This window comes from Rhinoraja longicauda, chromosome 14, assembly GCF_053455715.1.
Source record: "Rhinoraja longicauda isolate Sanriku21f chromosome 14, sRhiLon1.1, whole genome shotgun sequence".
NCBI lineage: Eukaryota > Metazoa > Chordata > Chondrichthyes > Rajiformes > Arhynchobatidae > Rhinoraja > Rhinoraja longicauda.
In genome coordinates, this window is record NC_135966.1 from 40,759,331 (window position 1) to 40,781,569 (window position 22,239).

The 22,239-nt window shown below is 46.1% G+C and overlaps 1 protein-coding gene across 2 annotated transcripts in view; it reads right to left on the minus strand.

The window, feature by feature from the left end:
- The window catches only part of LOC144599930 (fibroblast growth factor 1-like), a 43,684-nt gene that overhangs the window by 20,291 nt on the left and 1,154 nt on the right, over window positions 1–22,239 (minus strand). Inside the window, exon 1 of one of the 2 annotated variants that reach the window (XM_078411196.1) lies at window positions 5,055–5,182. The exons of the other annotated variant lie outside the window; for it this stretch is intronic. The gene's annotated coding sequence lies outside the window, so the exon portion shown is untranslated. Of the gene's footprint in view, window positions 1–5,054; window positions 5,183–22,239 lie in introns of those variants that run through there. 2 annotated transcript variants of the gene reach the window in all.

A 22,239-nucleotide genomic window follows, 5' to 3' on the forward strand; every position in this document is an offset into this window, starting at 1 on the left:
CCGATCCGTGGTCGGCCCGCCAGCAGCGACACCTCACTTACGTTTCGGAATTTACCACCGACGTTCGGCACATTGCGGGAAAACTAAACGCCGTCGCGGATGCCCTGTCCAGACCGGCGGTTTCCCCGGTTGCCGAGGTAAGTTCCGGGGTGGATTTCCAGGAGCTCGCGGAGGCTCAGCGCCTGGAAGACACCCCCTCCCTGTACCCCCACACCACCTCGGGGTTGCGGTTGACACAGGTAGCCTGTGGTCCCACGCGTACTAAACTCTGGTGCGACGTTTCCCTGCCGCGCACCCGCCCGGTAGTACCCACTTCCATGCGGCGCCAGGTTTTCGACACTATTCACGGCCTGGCACACCCGTCCATACGGGCCACTTCGGCTCTGGTTGCGGCTCGCTTTGTCTGGCACGGGCTGTGGAGGCAGGTGACCTCCTGGGCCCGCTCCTGCATTCCGTGCCAAACCTCCAAGGTCCACCGACACACTCGGCCCCCCGTCCAGCAGTTCACGGTCCCCGCAGTCCGATTCCTCCACATCCATGTGGATCTCGTCGGCCCGTTACCCCACTCCAGGGGCTAAACCCACCTCCTCACGGTAGTCGAGCGGTTCACCCGGTGGCCAGAGGCGCTCCCGTTGTCCGACATCTCAGCAGCCTCCTGCGCGCGGGCTCTGGCGCTAAATTGGATTGCCCGTTTCGGCGTCCCGGTCGTCATCACTACCGACCGGGGCGCCCAATTCACCTCATCCCTGTGGGTGGCTCTGACTCAGCTGTGCGGGTCCCGATTACAACAAACCACCGCCTATCACCCCAGGCCAACGGGATGGTGGAACGGTTCCACAGGCAGCTTAAAGCCTCACTCACTGCCCGCCTGTCCAGCCCCCACTGGGCCGACCAGCTCCCATGGGTTCTCCTGGGTATCCGCACGGCTCCAAAGCACGATCTCGGAGCTTTCTCGGCAGACCTGGTCTATGGCTCGCCCCTGCGAGTACCAGGCGACGTTCTCCCCCAATGTTCCACCCCCCCTCCCTCCATGCCAGCACTCTTAGCTGCACTCCGAGCGCGGGTGGGGTCCCTGGCCCCGGTCCCTGCTTCTCGTCACAGGGATCCCCCTTCACATGTCTCGCCGGCTTTGGGCGACTGCGAGTTCGTTTTCCGGCGCATCGATGCCCACCGTCCCCCGTTCCGGCCAGTTTACCAGGGTCCGTTCAGGGTAGTGAAGAGAGGCACAGTCACCTTCACGTTAGAAGTGGGTACAAGACAAGAGGTCGTCTCGGTGTCCCGCCTCAAGCCTGCCTATTTGGACCCAGACCAGCCCGTCACGGCGGCTCAACCTCCTCGCCGAGGCCGCCCTCCGGCCGCGGCTCCCGTACAGCAGTTTTCCCCCTCGCTGCCCCCGTTCGGGACCCCACTTCCCCCGGTCTCCTTGCCACTGCGCAGTTTCCTCTCCTCCCGCGGTGCCGGTTTCCCCGTCCCCACCCCCGGCAGGGCCCCCCTCTCCTCTCCGCACCAGCTCCGGTCAGGTGGTCCGGGCACCTGCCCGGTACCGCACCGAGGGTTCTGGGGGGGGGGTCATGTAGGGACACAGGGATTGGTCCAGACCATCGAACCCTCTGATTGGTAGAAGGGGTGAGGTGGTGCGCAGGTAAAGGAACGGTTCAGTCTCGTTTAGTCCTCCGAAGGAGACAGTAAGATTTATCGTTGTCTGTCGTTTGATGCGTTGATTGTCACGGTTGTTAATGTTACAATAAACGTCTACCTCAACGTACTTCGCCTACGACTCGCCATAACCCTATGAAAAAAAATCCACCTACATTTTAAGTTACCAGCCTCTTTTCTAGTAACTATATCCCCTTTTTCCAGACTATTCTACTTATGAAAACTCACCAGCTTAACATGTACCCTGCCTTCTCCCCTCAGGATCTGATGTCTAAACGACATCATTTCTTATTCTCTAAACTCCAAAGAATACAGACCCAACCTGTTTAGCCACTCGCGATAGGACAATCCTCTAATCCTAGGATTTAGCACAGTGAATTTCCTTTCAAATGCCTCCAGTGCTATTATTTGCTTTCTTTTTAGGTAGGAGAACCGAAACTGTGCATTGCACTCCATGTGTGGCCTCCCCAACATACCGAGCCAAGGTAACAAAAACTGCAACAAAACAATTTAGATAATATGTTTATTTTCTTTTTTATAGTATCTGATGTTATCATGGAGTCAGAGAATGATACAGCATGGAAACAGGGCCTACGGTCCAACTCGCCAATGCTAGCCAAGCATCCCCATCTAAGCTCATTCCATTTGTACGGTATGATTTGCTTGAGAGCATGTGAGACTGTTGTTCACCATATCTTGGTGCGCACAGCAATAATAAACAAATACCAGTATCTGCCTTGTCCTATTCACGACTCCTTAGAACTATTATCTTTAATTCGTAAATGTCTTTACCAAGCTCTCTGGCTAAGCCTTATCAATTGTTTGCAATTTATTCCCTCCAGATCTTCATCCAATTACTCTCAAGCCTTGTATTTTCTGCAGCAACCAAGCCCCATGACCCCACCCTCCTATCCAACTTCATTCTCCCTGCCTTAAAAAATGTTTTATCTTTAATTCTTCTCAGCTCTGATGAAAAAGCCATAAACCCAAGATGCCAACTCTTGGTTTTTTTTACCCTCCACAGGTGCTGCCTGACACGCTGAGTACTCCAGTGCTTTCTGTTCAGATTATGGCATGAAGCTGAAACTGGAAGGTTGGGGAGGTCAATAGTCTGACCTATGTTGTTAATTGCCAGCATCTCCTTTGCTACAAATTCCTGATCTCTTTTGAATTATTAGGCTGAGGAAGGAACCGTATCCCTGCCATGACAAGTCCTTTTACGATGCTGCCTTTTGATGGCTGAGAAAGATCTGCCTTTTGACTGGTACATCAATCACAACCTGCACTGAAATGGTGGGCTTGGAGGATCAGACTGCAACGCCTTCTTCCTGTGAAATTTATGATGAACTATTTTGTTTCGGATGCAGCAATGGGAAGTAGCTGTGAACACACTGAAAAACAATCAAAGCAAGTGCCTCAACATGGTGCTCCTAAAATGTTTCGGGCGATGTGAAGGTAACATCCATATTAGGCCCATGTCTGGAGCATGTCACCAACAATAGGCTGCTCTTGGACTGGGTGGCACCTGGAAGGAACACATCGTGCTCGAATGGGTTTTATTTGATTGAGTACAAGCACATACAGTCTCAGCAGTTACTGATGCTTGGAGGAGCTCCTACATCGTTCAAACAATTCCAATCTTTTTTATAAAAAAATTAATCATTTGGGGGAATTTGCTACTTGCTGGCAAGACCAGCATTTATTACCTAATTGCCTTTGAGGTGATTTTGGTGAGCAAAATTTCTGAACCATTGATGATTTTCAGGTAAAGGTGGTCAACCCAATGTCACTGGGTAGACATTGAAACCTAGTGCCAATGAAGGGAGAGTGTGATATTTCCAAATCAAGATGTTGTGTTACTTGGATGGGAACCTGTTGATGGTGATGTTCCCACATGCCTGCTGCACATGCCCCTTTTGCTAGTAGTGATCACAAGTTTGCATAGCTTGCCAGACCAACCAAAATCATTCACTGCACTATATTCTCTCGATGGTAGGCACTGCAAAGACAGAGGATCAGTCTGAAGAAGGGTCTCTACTCGAAACATCACCAATCAATGTTTTCCAGAGATGCTGCCTGAACTGCTGAGTTACTCCAGCACTATGTGTCCGTGAGTGACGGTGCAATTAAGCAGCACACTTTGTTCTGGATGACATTGAGCTTCTTGAGCATTATTATGAAACCAGGTCAGTCTGTTCATCAATATTCCTTGGTGTCTGACCAAATGTCAACCATTCCTGAATCTGAATCTGAATGACCTTTATTGTCATTCAAAATGAATTGAACGAAAATCATTTGCCACGCAGCCACAACAGTACAGAGTAAAATACACAAGACACACAATTTTAACACAAACGTCCATCACAGTGACTCCTCTAGACACCCCTTCACTGTGATGGAAGGCAAAAAATAAAAAAAATAAAAAAAATCTGTTGCTTTTCAGGTTGTACAAGTCACTTCACAAAGAATGTAACTGACCCTTCTGGAAACCAGCCAAGGAACACTTTGAATTTCATGAGAGAAACGGATATGTTGGCCAATTTAACCTTCCATAATGGGATGGAAATGAAGAAGGAAAATAAACAAAACCTGAAGGAAAAATTATAATACAGAAACTAGCAGATAATTGGCATTTGAGCACAGTTGCTTTCTCTGAAAGATATTGAAGAGAGTTAACTTGTACTATTTCAAGTGGAAAAGTGCTCACAGAATATATAGTACTTAAACTAATGTGTATTTACTGGTGAGTTTTGAACTTTTTCAAGACTTCCTCGTAATCTCACGACCAAAGTGTATTAATAGCAATGAAAATTTAAAAAAAACTGAACTTACTGGAAATCTAAAATAAAAACAGAATATGTTGGGAAAGTTTAGCAGATCAGGCCTCATCTATGGGAAGAGAAACAGAGTCAACACTTCAGCTCAAAGAAGGGGACGTCCTCGACCTGAAACATTAACACTGCGTCCTTTCCTACCAATGCAGCCAGACCTGCTGAATAGATGAAGCGTTATCTGTTTGTTTAGTTTAGTTTGTCTGGGGACAATTGTCAATCTTTACCGAAGCCAGTTAACCTACAAATCCGTACATTAGGGTCTTTGGAATGTGGGAGGAAACCCGAGCACTCAGGGAAAACCCACGAGGTCACAGGAAGAACGTACAAACAGCACCCGAGGTCAGGATTGAATCTGCGTCCTTGGCGCTACAAGGCAGCAACTCTACTGCTGCGCCACCGTGCCACCCTTCATGTTCATCAGTACATTAGTGATAATAATATTTGTCACTAAATAATGTCTACCTCAGATCGATGTTAGATCCTGAGAAATTGTTGCTAGAATAAATACGTTGGAAGCAACTTAATAGATACATCGAAATGTCACAGCTTTATAATTCAACTCACCAATTGACTTGCCTCCGACCTGGCCAGACCGGTAGTGAAGATCAACTTGCTTGTGACTTTTGAAACTTACGTAAATTGTCAAAAAGCCTCTTTGTAAAAGCAAACCAGGGCTTTCAAACAGTGAATAGTCCTTACTCCCCCGAGCACACTCTGCATTCCTCCTCCCTGTTACCGTGAAGTCCCTTTCATTGCAAAATTAACTCTCTCAGAACAGATTTCCTTCGGGGATTGCTTTCCAGTTAAAGTAACACTTGGTGAAAATATTACCAATTTTTGATGAAAATCTCGGGATTTTTTTTTTTAAACATCCTAATAAAGCATGGACATTTATCTTTCAAGAGAACAGTGCATCTGGCTTTCTTGAAGGAAATGCCTGGCTCATCAAAAGTATCCAATGAGGAAATAAAATACGGAGTCCGACACGTTTGCAGAAAGATGGAAAGCTTCACCGAGTAGGCGGAAGAGAGAATTGTTTAATACTATTGTCTTAAAGATTAAACAACAGACGTGAAGAATAAGCAACTGAATTAGAAATCGCCATTAGTTTATCCAAAGATAAGGAGCCTGACTCAGAGTTCAGAAATAGGAACATTATTTATCACACATCACCAGAAGCCTGGAGCAAAGGGACCAGAACTCGTGGAATCATATCTGCTGTGCCACATAAAGCACAAAAGGTTGAGATATTAAATGACAGGACAAAAATAATGACGAGGGTTTGAAATTGCTGGAGTCGCTCAGTGTGTCTGATGTTCTCCTAGGAGTCAGAAGAATACAGGATGGACTCCTGTTTTGCAGATCCAAAACATGGAGATTTTAAACAGGCGTGTAACATAGCTTAAGCACTGCCATAGATAGACACAAAAACCTGGAGTAACTCAGCGGGACAGGCAGCATCTCTGGAGAGAAGGAATGGGTGACGTATCGGGTCGAGACCCTTCTTCAGACTTCCATAACTCTGCATGGATTTAATCTAGTCTTAAGTAAATTCAGGGACCAAATTTACTCAGGGTGTTTACAAAAAAATGTCATTAGAACAGAAGAGATTGGAAGCTGCAAGAGATAGTGCAGTGGCCGAGCTGGTAAAGCTGCTGCCTCACAGTCTCTGTGATTTGCTTTCAATCCTGACCATGGGTACTGTCTGTGTGGAGTTTGCACATTCACCCTGCAAAGATGTGCATTTCCTGCAGGTGCTCTGATTTCTCAAAAACACACAGGTCAGTTTAGTTTAGTTTAGTTTGGAGATACAGAGTGGAAACAGGCCCTTCGGCCCACTGAGTCTGTGCCGGCCAGCGATCCCCATACACTAGCCCTATCCGACACACTAGGGACAAATTACAATTTTTATCAAAGCCAATTAAACACCATTACTGATCTCATCACTTCCGGCTCTCTGCCCTCTAAAGCCTCCAACCTTATCGTTCCCCAGCCCCGCACGGCTTGATTTTATCTTCTCCCCAAAATCCATAAACAGAACTGTCCTGGCAGCCCCATTGTTTCTGCCTGTTCATGTCCCACTGAATTAACTTCCACCTACCTTGGCTCCATCCTAGTACAGGGAGTACAGAGAAGGTTCACCAGATTGATCCCTGGGATGGCGGGACTTTCATATGAAGAAAGATTGGATAGACTAGGCTTGTACTCGCTGGAATTTAGAAGACTGAGGGGGGGGGATCTTATAGAAACATATAAAATTCTTAAGGGGTTGGAGAGGCTAGATGCGGGAAGATTGTTCCCGATGTTGGAGTCCAGAACCAGGGGTCACAGCTTAAGGATAAGGGGGAAGTCTTTTAGGACCGAGATGAGAAAACATTTCTTCACACAGAGAGTGGTGAGTCTGTGGAATTCTCTGCCACAGAAGGTAGTTGAGGCCAGTTCATTGGCTATATTTAAGAGGGAGTTAGATGTGGCCCTTGTGGCTAAAGGGATCAGGGGGTATGGAGAGAAGGCAGGTACAGGTTACTGAGCTGGATGATCAGCCATGATCATATTGAATGGCGGTGCAGGCTCGAAGGGCCGAATGGCCTACTCCACCTATTTTCTATGCTTCTATGTTTCTATGTTTCTATGTTTCTATCTCCCTGGTCCAATTCCTCCCCACCTATGTCCAAGACACCTCACATGCTCTCCGTCTCCTCAATGACTCCGGTTTCCAGGCCCCCACTCCCTTCACTATGGATGTCCAGTCACTCTACACCTCCACCCCCCACCAGGAGAGTCTTAAAGCCCTCCGTTTCTTCCTTGACCGCGGAACGAGCCAATTTCCATCTATCAATACTCTCCTCCGCCTAGCAGAGCTGGTCCTTACCCTTAACAACTTCTCCGACTCCTCCCACTTCCTCCAAATCCAAGGCGTAGCTATGGGCACTCGCATGGGCCCTAGCTATGCCTGCTCTTTGTCCGGTACGTCGAACAATCCCTGTTCCAAGCATACACTGGCCCCATCCCCGAACTCTACTTCCGCTACATTGACGACTGCATTGGTGCTACCTCTTGTACCCATGTAGAACTCACTGACTTGATCAACTTCACCACCAATTTCCATCCAGCTCTTAAATTTACTTGGACCTTCTCCGACATCTCCAGCATTTCTGGATCTCACCATCTCCATCACAGGAGAGAGACTAACATCTATTACAAACCTATTGACTCCCATAGCTATCTTGACTACACTTCTTCCCACCCTGTTTCCTGTAAAAACTCTATCCCCTACTCCCAATTCCTCCGTCTACGCCACATCTGCGCCCAGGATGAGGTGTTCCATTAAAGGACATCGGAGATGTCCTCATTCTTTAGGAAAAGGGTGGTTCCTCTCTTCCATTATAGATATGGCTCTCACTGGGGCCTCCTCAATATCCCGCAGCTCCGCTCTTGCTCCCCCTCCCCCTATTCATAACAAGAACAGAATCCCCCTTGTCCTCACCTTCCACCCCAACAGCCGTCGCATACAACATATTATCCTTCAACATTTTCGCTATCTCCAACGGGATCCCACTAATAGCCACATCTACCTATCTCCACCCCTTTCTGTTTCCGCAGAGACCGTTCCCTCCGAAACTCCCTGGTCCACTTGTCCCTTCCCACCCAAACCACCCCCTCCCCAGGTACATTCCCCTGCAACCGCAGGAGATGCAACACCTGTTCCTTTACCTCCCCCCTCGACTCCATCCAAGGACCCAAACAGCCTTTCCAGGTGAGACAGAGGTTCACCTGCACCTCCTCCAACTTCATCTACTGTATCCGCTGTTCCAGGTGTCGGCGATCGTTTCGCTGAACACCTCCGCTCAGACCGTCTTAACCAACCTCATCTCCCGGTGGCTCAGCACTTCAACTCCCCCTCCCATTCCCAATCTGACCTTTCTGCCCTGGGCCTCCTCCATTGTCAGAATGAAGCTCAGCACAAATTGGAGGAACAGCACCTCATATTTCGTTTGGGTAGTTTACACCCCAGCGGTATGAACATTGACTTCTCCCACTTCAGATAGTCCCTGCTTTCCCTCTCTATCCCCTCTCCCTTCCCAGTTCTCCCACTTGTCTTCCTGTCTCCAACTACATCCTATCTTTGTCCCGCCTCCTCCCCTGACATCAGTCTGAAGAGGGGTCTCGACCCGAAACGTCACCCATTCCTTCTCTCCAGAGATGCTGCCTGACCCGCTGAGTTACTTCAGCATTTTGTGCCTACCTTCGATTTAAACCAGCATTTTCAGGGTTTTTTTCATACTAACTACAAACCTGTATGTCTTTGGAGTGTGGGAGAAAACTAGAACCTCTGGAAAAAACACATGCGTTTACCGGAAGAATGTACAAACTCCGTTCAGACGGCATCAGTAATCAGGATTGAACCCGGGCCTCAGGCACTATAAGGCAGCAGCTCTAGTGCTGCACCACCATATTGGTTTATTATTGGTATTGGTTGGTGGCTTAATTGGCCACTGAATTGTAGTGAGTAGGTGAGCATTAGAAGCTAAGAGGCAATTGATGAGAATATGGGTAAATATAATGTGGGATGAATGCAGGTTTAGTCTAAATGAATGGTTTATGGATGGAGTTACAAAGAGTCTATTTTAGTGCTGTATCTCACCTGCACCCTATGACTTAAATAACCAATGTAATGACCCAGAACAAGCAAAGGAAAGAAATTTTAGATTTTAGATTTAGATTTAGAGATACAGCATGGAAACAGGCCCTTCGGCCCACCGAGTCCGTGCCGCCCAGTGCTCCCCGCACATTAACACTATCCTACACACACTAGGGACAATTTTTACATTTACCCAGTCAAGTAACCTAAAAACCTGTACTGCTTTGGAGTGTGGGAGGAAACTGAAGATCTCGGAGAAAACCCATACAGGTCACGGGGAGAACGTACAAACTCCGTACAGACGCCGCCCGTAGTCAGGATTGAACCTGAGTCTCCGGCGCTGCATTCGCTGTAAGGCAGCAACTCTACCGCTGCGCTACCGTGCCGCCCCATTTAGCCGCGATACATGGTTGGTATCAAAATATCTCTATTTCAATTTATTTATTAGCAGCTAGAGATTAAGAGTCAAAGACCCATACAGTGTGGAAACGGGTCTTTCGGCCCAACTTGCCCACACCGACCAACGTCCTATCTACACTAGTCCCACCTGACTGCGTTTGGCCCATATTCCTCTAAACCTGTCCTATCCAAGTACCTGTCCAAATGGTTCTTAAACGTTGCGATACTACCTGCCTCAACTACCTCCTCCGGCAGCTCACCCCATATATGCACCACCCACTGTGCGAAAAAGATGCCATGAGAAATGGTAAAACCTTGTAGTTTTCATCAATGCTACCGTGGCATTTGATTCCGCAGACAATGCACTTACTATTGAAAGACACAAAATGCTGGAGTAACTCAGTGGGTCAGACAGCATCCCTGGAGAACATGGACAGGTGACGTTTTTGGTCGGGACACTTCTTCAGACTGATTGCTTACTATTTAAGCAAATTATTGCTGGAATACTAGTACCTCACCATTAAGCTTCTTGGTTGCATGGGCATAAACACACATCCCATTGATCACATTGTTGACCTATATTTGATCCAAATACCCCGATTGAATACAATAAAGCAAATATTGGGCTCATCCCGATAATGAGAGGATGTTGCATGTTTTCAAGCACATCCTCAAATCATTTCTTCTGTCCGCCTGGTAATGTCTCCCTGTGACTAGGCCTGGAATTGAGTTTCTGCGTCAGGAGTCCTTGGTTCCTGCTGTGACTTTGGGAACGCAGAAATTAATCACATACAACCCAAAAGGAAGAGCAACATGATCTTGACTTTATGATGTTGATTGAGGGTAAACTAGTCATCAATTGTGATGTGGATTATTCTATGGTCACCTTCGAAGGCGCGGATGAGTCCGATTAACGCCTCATTTAAAAGACGACATTTCTGTAAGTGTAGCATTCCGCTGACATCAAACTATCGACCCATTTCAGAGAGCTGTGATCGGATGCCCATCTCTGCTCCCTGGAACCTGGCACTCAGTTTGAAGGAGAATAATTGCAGGACGGTGGGGAGAGACCAGCAGAGCAGTGTTACTGAGATGGTCGGAATAGATGAAACAGTCTCATTCAGTGCGGAACATTTCTATAACCCTATACTTGCTGTTTCCATCTAGGTCTGCAGTTTTGCGGTAATAATTAAATTCAATTGTAGGCAAAGCCTGCCAATTCCTATGTTGTGCATCCTATGATAGAAGAGATATGGCGTGTGAAATAATCTGAATATACCTTCATTGTTTCTACTCTGGGGCTGTAGAGAGCATCCTGTCCGGCAACATTACAGTCTGGTTTGGGAACAGCTCTGCCCAGGACAGGATGGCCCTGCAGAGAGTAGTGCGTTCGGCAGAACGCACCATGGGAACTACACTCGTCCCCCTGCAGGACCTATACATCAGGAGGTGCAGATCCAGAGCAAGCAAGATCATGAGGGACCCCTGCCACCCCAGTAACGGACTGTTCCAGATGCTACGATCAGGCAAACGCCTCCGCTGTCACGCTGTGAAAACGGAGAGGATGAGACGGAGCTTCTTCCCACAGGCCATCAGGACTGTCAACTTTTATAACCCCAGAGACTAAATTTTTGTCGACACTTTTTGTGCTATGTTTAGTAACTTATTAACTTTATTTATATGCTGTAACTGTAATTCTTTGTGTGCACAACCCGCAGGCATTGCCACTTTCATTTCACTGCACATCGAGTATGTGTATGTGACAAATAAATTTGACTTGACTTGACTTGACTTTTAACACAGGATAGGGTGTAATAATTTTTTTTGAAATTATGTGATTACTAGAACTATTTTTTGTTGTAGTTTACTCCTGCTCTCCCTCTCTACCCCCCCCCCCCGAAGTTGTTGGTATCCCCCGGAATAAAATTCCACAGATAGTAATCATTGATTTATGCTTTACACATGGTCATTTCATAAACCTTGGCTGATACTTGAATGTGGGGGGGGATCACAATGGAGCCTTGTTCTCTCCTCATGTGTCACCCATACAAATGCTCACGATTACCAGTGTGTAGCAATCTGGAGTAATTCTGTCCTACACACACATGTACATATCATAGGATGAATTCTTCCAATCATAATCTTCCAGCTGCTACGGTCAGGCAAAGGCCTCCGCTGTCACGCAGTGAAAACAGAGAGGATGAGACGGAGTTTCTTCCCACAGGAACATCAGGACTGTTAACTCTTATATCACCAGGGACTAATTTACTGTATTAATTTATTTTTTTGTGTTGTGTCTTTTAAAAAAAAAATTCTATTCTGTTCTTTTCTGTTCCGTCCTCCCCTTTCTGCGTTCCGCAGAGACCGTTCCCTCCATAACTCCCTTCCTACCCAAACCACCCCATCCCCGGGCACTTTCCCCTGCAACCGCAGGAGATGCAACACCTGTCCCTTTACCTCCCCCCTCAACTCCATCCAAGGACCCAAACAATCTTTCCAGGTGAGACAGAGGTTCACCTGCACCTCCTCCAACCTCATCTATTGCATCTGCTGCTCCAGATGTCAACTTATTTACATCGGCGAAACCAAACGCAGGCTCGGCGATCGCTTCGCTCAACACCTGCGCTCAGCCTGCATTAACCAATCTGATCTCCCGGTGACTGAGCACTTCAACTCCCCCTCCCATTCCCAGTCTGACCTTTCTGTCATGGGCCTCCTCCAGTGCCATAGTGAGTCCCATCGGAAATTGGAGGAACAGCACCTCAAATTTCGCCTGGGCAGCTTGACTTCTCCAACTTCAGATAGTTCCTCTGTCCCTCTCTTCCCCTCCCCCTTCCCCTTCCCAGATCTCCCACTGTCTTCCTGTCTCCATCTATATCCTTCCTTTGCCCCGCCCCCCTGACATCAGTCTGAAGAAGGGTCTCGACCCGAAACGTCGCCCATTCCTTCTCTCCTGAGATGCTGCCTGACCTGCTGAGTTACTCCAGCATTTTGTGAATAAATACTATTCTATTCTGTTTTGCAATTTTAGCACAATCCGCAGGCATTGCCACTTTCATTTCATTGCACATCTTGTATGTGTATGTGACAAATAAAGTAGACTTGACTTGACTTAAAATGTCACAGACAATTTTAATGCCTCAGAGCTGAGACCCACTGAATATATCCACTGAATAAACTTGTTGTGGCTTTAGCAGACAGATTTTGTATTGAGCGGCATGGTGGCGCAGCGGTAGAATTGCTGCCTTACAGCGCCAGAGACCCGGGTTCGATCCTGACTACGGGTGCCATCTATGGAGTTGGTACGTTCTCCCCGTGACTGCATGGGATTTCCCCGGATGCTCCGATTCCCTCCCACTCTCCTTGACATACAGGTTTGTAGGTTAATTGGCTTCGGTAAAAATTGTAAATTGTCCCTAGTGTGTAGGACAGGGCTAGTGTATGGGGATCGCTGGTCGGTGCGAACTTGATGGGCCGAAGGGCCTGCTTCCATGCTGTCTCACTAAACTAAACTAAACAGATTTCAACCAAACTTCAACTTAGCTTCTTCCTCTTTTTGGTGGTGTTTCATTTCACATTATTCCAAATGTTCAGTGGATTGCTATTAATTTGCCTGGACTGATTCGACATTTTATATACAGTTCCCAGTAGTTTCACTTAAACATATTTGGACCAATGTCACAAAGTACTGGTTTCTCAACATTCCGCAATAAGTTCTTTAAAAAGGGAGGTGTCGCCCAATTAGGGAGTTTTCAGCCAGAGAATCATGTGGAGTGTTACCATTTAGACCAGAAAGGTTCACTCAGTAACACAAAAAGATTCCTGGATTTATATGTCAGTTTTCATGCAGACTGAATCAAAAACCAAACTGGAGTAGGAAATAAGATTAATGCTTCGATGAATGGACCACTCCAATCATACTATTGGATGTAACCCAAAAGCAAAACATCAAGATTACAACTTTAAATTAAGATTTACATGTCCCCATAAGTGCTTGTGCCAAAGAAACTTACTTCATGCTGCAGAAAATGTCCACCCTTTCGCCTTTCTCTCTCTCTGTGGTCCCATTATGACCCGGCTAATCCCTCCTTTCATCTGCAGCTGCAATTAATTCAGTACCACAGTCCACACAGGACAGGAATGAATAGAAAGTGTGCACATAGCAAATGGTTTGATCTTTACCATTTGTTTGTTGTTGCATAGAGAGGAGGAAAAACTCACACCTGTTGGAAACCGATTGCCTCCTAAGATTCGAGCACCTTGTAACTTACGGATCACTCCCTGGGCTGAACATTTCAACCACTTAATGACCACTAACAGTTAATGTGAAAGATCAGATAGAGCTTCCAGTTAAAAGCATGATGACAAGACAACAACTTTGAATGGTGTACTTGCCTTCTTTGCCAGTCTGGAAACCGCAGAAAACAGGAAGTAATCAAGAAAGATTGCTAGGGAGGATGGACACGGAAGTCAAACACATTGAGAGTAAATTTAGCTTCAGGCACAGTGCTGTTGAAAGCACCGTTTCCATGTTAAGTTTTGCATTGAATTTGACGGTGCGCAAGAAGACCGTTTGCCCCATGGCAATTGTTTCCATCTCTGGTTCACGGAGTTAGACTTTGCTATCAGCCAGGCTTGTGCTGGAGCTGTGCCAGGCAATTTCAATAGCCCGGGGCAGTAGATTTGAGAGCATTGACAGGTGCAGTGCATGTGAGGCACACTTCATCCTTGGCACCGAACACGCCAGGGGAGAGGGGCATTGTGAATGATCTGTGCATCTGCCCCTCATCATGCCACCCACCCACCACCCCTGTTCTTTTGATAAAATATCGGACAGACGCTATAATGAACACAGTTTAGACTTATACTCTTCAATTATTGTGCGGTCAGATATCCTTTGATGAAATAGTGCACTTTGATGGTGCAATGGTCATTCACTCCAGTGCAATCCCATTTACAATTTTCAGTTTTATTTAATTTTCATTTCTAAAATTATTTTCTGAATCCAGGAATCTCTGTTATCCTGAATACACAATTGATCATTCAGACAGCTGGGGGTCTGTTAACACTGACAGGGTTTGTCCATTTCTTTTATAGTTTATCTCCCAGTTTCCTCCTGGGGTCTGCCTCAGCTCCACGCCTTCCTCGGTTCATTTCAATAAACACAGACTTTGATTACCCTGTTCTGATTGATCGTCAAGCAGACCCATGCAAATGTTGGCCCATCTACAGTGGAGAACTTCATCAATGTCTTTGTCACCTCCAGATTTCAATAGTGTTTGGTGGTTTTCCATTTTCCTCTTTCCACGAAACTCAGCTCAACCAAAACACTCCTACCCACATCTCAACCCATGTTATGTCTGGTTCACCCAGCAGTTCAATTCTGTGCAGACTGTTTAAATCCCTGTCCGCCCACATTGCCATTACCACTGTAATCTCCCCAATCCTCTATTCCTCTCATCTTGACCTTCTGTGTATCAAAATTAAAAGCTTTCCTTTTAACTGCCCAGATCCCACTCTTTGGAAGTCCTGTCCCACCACCTCCTTCCCCCCTTTCATTATTCCCCCCTCTCCCAAAACTCACATCCTCTCAACTTCCCTCTTCTTCCGCTAACTACTTAACTTTGGTCTTTCCGGTGCTTAGCTTTAGTTTAGAGATACAGTATGGAAACAGGCCCTTCGGCCCACCGAGTCCGAACCGACCAACGATCCCCGCACATTAACACTATCCTATGCACTAGGGATAATTTACACTTATACCAAGCCAATTAACCTACCATCCTGTACGTCTTTGGAATGTGGTAGGAAAACGAAGATCTCGGAGAAAATCCACGCGGTCACGGGGAGAACGTACAAACACTGCACAGACAGCACCCGTAGTCGTGATCGAACCTGGGACTCCGGTGCTGCAAGCCCTGTAAGGCAGCAGCATCCTGGTACACAAAACAGTGCTTTGTTCCTGCAGCAGTTATCTCTTAAATCATGACCCTGAACAGCTCACGAAGATGTTTGTTTTCCTTGTTAAAGAAATTATCCAAGTAGAGGATTATACTTAAAATCACACACAGCGCTGGAGTAACTCAACAGGTCAGGCAGCATCTCTGGAGAATACGGATAGGTGACGTTTTGGGTCAAGACCCTTCTTCAGATATTATAATATTGTTCATACTATTATACAATCTTCAGGATTATACTATTATTTTCTGGCCAATGCCATTGATCAGGCAGATGAGATAGGGTTATTAGACTGAGGGTAACAAAGAATTATAGATATTAATATCAACTAACAAACAACTGAAATTGGTCTTTGTTTACAAACTTAATAAATATAAAGGGCACAGTGATGGTCACCTTATTAGATTACTAAGCCTAAGCCTTCACTCTTATTGTGAAGTGTGAATATAAATCTCAACATGGAAGCCGTCAAAATTACGTTCAGTTTACTAACTAATGGAAATTGAACTAATAGTGACAATTATTATTTATCCAGTTACAACAATTCTTCTTTGCGGAAGGAAATTGACTATTTTTATCTCCTCTGGCCTAATGGGGGATTAGATCTGCCAAAGTTGTTGACTGGGAACTACTTTAAGTACAAAAAATGGGACAAGGTCAATTTTGAAGGTATTAGGCAGGATCTCGCAGAAGTTGGCTGGGAGATGCTTGGAAAGTGCAAGGTTTTCAAAGGTGAGATTGGGAGAGATTACGGACAGCATGTTCCTGTTTGAGGGAAGGGAAAGGCTGGCAGGTTAGGTTGATGAGGATATTGAGACTCTTTACAGAAATAAGAAGGCATACGTTAGGTACAGCCAGCTGGGATCAAGCAAATCCATTGAGGAATATAACAACTGTAAGAATAAGCTTTGGAGGAAATCAGGAAGGCACAAAAAGGACTTGAGATAGCTCTGCTACACAAGATACAGGAAAGATTTAAGAGATTCTACAGGTATGGTAAGAGCAAAAAGGTTACAAGGAAGAGAATATACCCCCTTAAGGATCAACATGGGGTAATCTACGTGTCCTGACACAGGAGATGGGCCAGGTCTTCATTGTTTTTCCGACTGGATGCCTGTGACCAGTGGTGAGCCATGTGCTGGGTCCACTGCTGTTTGTCATCTATATTAATGATTTGGATGCCAATGTCGTTAACGAAGTTGGAAAATTTGAGGATGCACCAAAATTGGTGGTATATTGGACAGTGAGACAGACTTTCTACGTTTACATAAGGATCTGGGTCAACTAGGGAAATGGACCAAGGAATGGCATCAGGAATTTTACTTTGACAAGAGTGAGGAGATGTATTTTGATGTCAAGCAAGGGTAGAGCTTATACAGTAAATGGGAGAGCACTGGAGAGTATTGTGGTGCAGAGTGACCTAGGGGTAAAGGCACACTCTTTTACTGAAAGTGGTGACACGGGTAGAAAGGGAGGTGAAGAAGTCATTTGACATGCTTGTATTCATCATTAGCAAATTTGCAGATGATACAAAGCTGGGTGGTAGTGTGAACTGTGAGGAAGATGCTATGAGGTTGCAGGGTGACTTGGACAGGTTGTGTGAGTGGGCGGATGCATGGCAGATGCAGTTTAATGTGGATAAGCGTGAGGTTATCCACTTTGGTGGTAAGAATAGGAAGGCAGAGTATTATCTGAATGGTGTCAAGTTAGGAAAAGGGGACATACAACGAGATCTGGGTGTCCTAGTGCATCAGTCACTGAAAGGAAGCATGCAGGTACAGCAGGCAGTGAAGAAAGCCAATGGAATGTTGGCCTTCATAACAAGAGGAGTTGAGTATTGGAGCAAAGAGGTCCTTCTGCAGTTGTACAAGGCCCTAGTGAGACCACACCTGGAGTACTGTGTGCAGCTTTGGTCTCCACATTTGAGGAAGGATATTCTTGCTATTGAGGGCGTGCAGCGTAGGTTTACTAGGTTAATTACCGGAATGGCGGGACTGTCATATGTTGAAAGACTGAAGCGACTAGGCTTGTATACGCTGGAATTTAGAAGGATGAGAGGAGATCTTATCGAAACGTATAAGATTATTAAGGGGTTGGACACGTTAGAGGCAGGGAACATGTTCCCAATGTTGGGGGAGTCCAGAACAAGGGGCCACAGTTTAAGAATAAGGGGTAGGCCATTTAGAACTGAGATGAGGAAAAACTTTTTCAGTCAGAGAGTGGTGAAGGTGTGGAATTCTCTGCCTCAGAAGGCAGTGGAGGCCAATTCTCTGAATGCATTCAAGAGAGAGCTGGATAGAGCTCTTAAGGATAGCGGAGTCAGGGGGTATGGGGAGAAGGCAGGAACGGGGTACTGATTGAGAATGATCAGCCATGATCACATTGAATGGCGGTGCTGGCTCGAAGGGCCGAATGGCCTCCTCCTGCACCTATTGTCTATTGTCTATTGTCAGTGAGGGCACAGAGTACAGGAGATGGGCTGTCAGTCTCCAGCCGTGCAAGATGTTGGCGAGAACATATTTGGAGTATTGTGTGCAGTTTTGGTCACGATGCTGTAAGAAGATATCATTCAGCGGAAAAGGTGTTGAACAAGGGGTTACCAGAACTCAAGTGCTTGAGTTGTCAGCAGAAGGTGGATAGGCTAGGACAGCAGAGGAGCTGAGGATACAAAATCATGAGAGGAATGGATAAGGTTTAGCTCAGCTTTGTTCAGAGATACAGTATGGACACAGGCCCAGTGGCCCACCAAGTCCATGCCGACCGTCGATCGCTCATTCACACTAATTTTAAGTTATCCCATTTTCTACACACACACACACACACACACACACACACACACACACACACACACACACACACACACACACACACACACACACACACACACACACACACACACTAGAAGCAATTTTTACAGAGGCCAATTAACCTACAAACCTGCACGTTCTTGGGATGTGGGAGGGAACCAGAGCACCCAGAGGAACCCATGGGATCACATGGACAACGTGTAAACTCCACACAGACAGCACCCAAGGTCAGGATTGAACTCAGGTTCCCCAGCTCCGCCAGCTGTGCCAAGGTGAATAGTCACAGTCTTTTTTCAAAGTTGGAGAATCCAGAACTAAAGAGCACAGGCTTAAGATAATAGGGGTAAGATTCAAAGGAGACCAGAGGGGCAAACTTTAATATAGATGTTGGTGCAAATATGGACTGAGCTGCCAGGGAAAGCTATAGTTATAAGGAGAGATTAAATGGGCTGGGTTTGTTCTCGTTGGAGCACGGGAGCCTGAGCTGTGACCATATTGAGGTTTATAAGATCAAGTGGGGAAAAAATATGGTCAGATTCTTTTTCCCAGGGTAGATGAGTCAAAAACCAGAGGGCAATGGTTTAAGCTGAGAGGGGTGAAATTGAAAGGAGATCGGAGGGGTATGTTTTTCACACAAGGAGCAATCGGTGTCTGAAATGAGCTGCCGGAAGAGGTGGCAGAGGCAGATACAATCACAACATTTAAAAGGCACGTGGACAGGTACTTGGACAGGAGTGGATTAGAGGGACGCAAGTTTAATGCAGGCAAATGAAATTACACGTAGGCCTCATGGTTGGTTTGGACCAGTTGGGCTGAAAGGGCTGTCACTGTGCGCACAGATCAATGACAGTTGTTATAGTAGAAGGTTGTTATCAGTACTGCCAACAGTTTGTTGGGAAAGAGGGATTCATTTAACAACAAGATTCAGAAAGTATTACTTTAAGATTACCTTTCGATGTTACAACATGTGATCCCTGCAGGTTTTGATGAGAGTATTTCTTTCTTTCCAGATCTGTTACCCTTTGCAGTTGTAGTGCAGTACCGTCGACCACTAGGGGGTGCTTGAGACCACTAGGGGGTACTGTTTCCACACTAAATCTGCTTTATTTTTGGTGAATGCAATTATTTGAATTGAGTTGAAAGATAACAGCATGGCAACAGGCCCTTCAGCCCACCAAGTCCGCACTGACCACCTGTTCATATTAGTTCTATGTCATCTAAATTCTCACCTACTCCCTACACACCCAGGGCAATTTAAAGAGGCCATTTAACCTCCAGACCTGCACGTCTTTGGGATGAGGGGGGAAACCAGAGTACATGGAGGAAACCCACGGTGTCACAGGGAGAACGTGCAAACTCCATTCGAGAGAAGGCTGACAAGGTTATGGCCACAAATTGGGATTCTTCTGCAATTTTCTTCCTCTCTTGTGACCCCCAAAGGAATAATTGGTTTGGATAAGAGGGAGAAAAGGCCACCTACTGAGATCATGTCCACTGTGCCTTTGGATGCTTGGGATCCACACTGTGATTCAGGGAGCTGCTCTTTAGCCACCGGGCGGACGGGCAGTTGAAGAGGACCTTGGAGACGACCTTCACCGTACTCCAGCAGGATGAGCTATTTTGTAGTTATCGCAGCCAGATTGTCTCCTTTCATGAAGACGGTTAACCTTTACAGCATCTTTGAGGTCCCTTCATACATACTCCTCTTCTCAGATGTGGGTGTTGAGGCTTTTAACTGAAGGTGTTCACTGCTGAACTTCAGGATTCAGTGGAGATACCAGCGGTTCCCATGGGCTTGTTATTTTAAGTTGGGACTGTTTCGCATAAGTTGGGAGCCGCCTCTTATCGCCACCAGGCATCAATGACGAGATTCACCATCACCTTTGGTAGACCAATAGAAAAGGGTGCTTGGAAACCAGACCCAACCCCCCCCCCCCCCAACCTGGCATAAAATTAATAGTTTACTGACCACAATGATCCCTTCTGAGAGACGAGGACTACCAACAGAAGACATAGACAAATTACCACTAAATCTGACTTTGGTATCAGAAAATGCTGGAGTAACTCAGCAGGTCAGGCAGCATCTAGGTGAGAAAGAATGGGTGACGTTTCGGGTCGAGACCCTTCTTCAGACTGATCATTCTGAAGAAGGGTCTCGACCCAAAACGTCACCCATTCCTTCTCTCCTAGATGTTGCCTGACCTGCTGAGTTACTCCAGCATTTTGTGATAGTGTTCTCTCTCGGGTCAACATCCTCACCATTGAGCTCCTTGTTAACTCCTTTGGGAAAGTCACTTTGTTTGTGTAAAAAAAGGACACAAAGTGCTGGAGTAACTCAGAAGGTCAGGCAACGTCTCTGGGTAACGTGGATAGGCGACGTTACAGGTCGGGACCCCTTTTCAGACTTACCTTTGTATGCATACCCAGCACCAGACTTGTGAGACAGGCACTCTATTCCAGAGAACCAGAGCAGAAGTAAGTCATCCACAATCCTGAAGAACTCTCTTAGGAAGAGAAAAATAATCCACAAGCATAGCTGTCTTCTGGTTCCTGGTCCCTGATTCTGATCCATGTAAATGAGCTTGGACAGTGTGGGATCAGCATGATTGAGGGATGCAACACAACCTTGGCCATGCATCTATCCTGTGGAATTCTCTGCCTCAGAGGGCAGTGGAGGCCAATTCTCTGAATACATTCAAGAGAGAGCTAGATAGAGCTCTTAAGGATAGCGGAGTCAGGGGGTATGGGGAGAACGCAGGAACGGGGTACTGATTGAGAATGATCAGCCATGATCACATTGAATGGTGGTGCTGGCTCGAAGGGCCGAATGGCCTACTCCTGCACCTATTGTCTATTGTCTATTGTCTATTGTCTATCAACAGAAATCACCTGATAATGGCAGGTAAAGTGATTTATACATTTTCTAGGGCCCTGAGGTGAATATTTGTACTCATGTAACCTCTTTCAACCCAGAAGCCACAAAACCAGAGTGGACCTGAATCACCTGATCTCAAGTGACATATTTCATGGGCTGCAGTGTGGCCTTTGATGCTCTAAGTTTGGATGGCTCTCTGCTTGAGTGGTTACTGTAGGGAAGCTTTACATACGGAGGTGCCTTTCTTCTTCGTAAACAAGTTGAACCAAGGTCTAGTCTGCTCCCTCCTGGTTTCCTGGCACCAGTTCAAAGAGTAGAGGAACTACCTTCAGCGTTATGGGCAACATTTATCCTTCAATGACCTGGGCAACGTTTATACCTCAACCATCTTCACAAGAAAGCATTGTCACAATGTTAAATATGCTGGGTTGCTGTCCCAGGATTAATACAGGAAGATTTTCACTCTCCAGGACACAAAACGTCACCCATTCCTTCTCTCCAGAGATGCTGCCTGTCCCGTTGAGTTACTCTAGCTTTTTGTGCCTATCTTCGGTTTAAACCAGCATTTGCAGTTCCTTTTTACACAATACCTTTTCACCCTTTTTACCATTTTTTCCACCCGATATTGGAGTTCCATGTTGTTCCAGTGATAGGTGGTGGTCGTGGTTTCTGTGTCTATTAAGAAAATGGTGGCCTGGAGGCAATATTGTGGAACTAAGTACCAAATCCAAGGTACGAAATCCGTGTTTCTTGAATCATAACACATCCAAAGTATTCAATCAGGAACTGCAAAGCAGAGATTCTGAGGTTATGGATGTTGCTTCTTAAAAGCAGATCTTTCTTCCTCCTCAGCACAGCTAGTATCATTTAACCTTGGATTTGGTACTTAGCTCCACAATATTGCCTCCAGGCCACCATTTTCTTAATGGACCCAGAAACCACGACCACCGCCTATCACTGGAACAATAGGGAACTACAATATCGGGTGGAAAAAAAGGTAAAAAAGTATTGTGTAACAAGGAACTGCAGATGCTGGTTTAAACCGAAGATAGACACAAAAAGCTGGAGTAC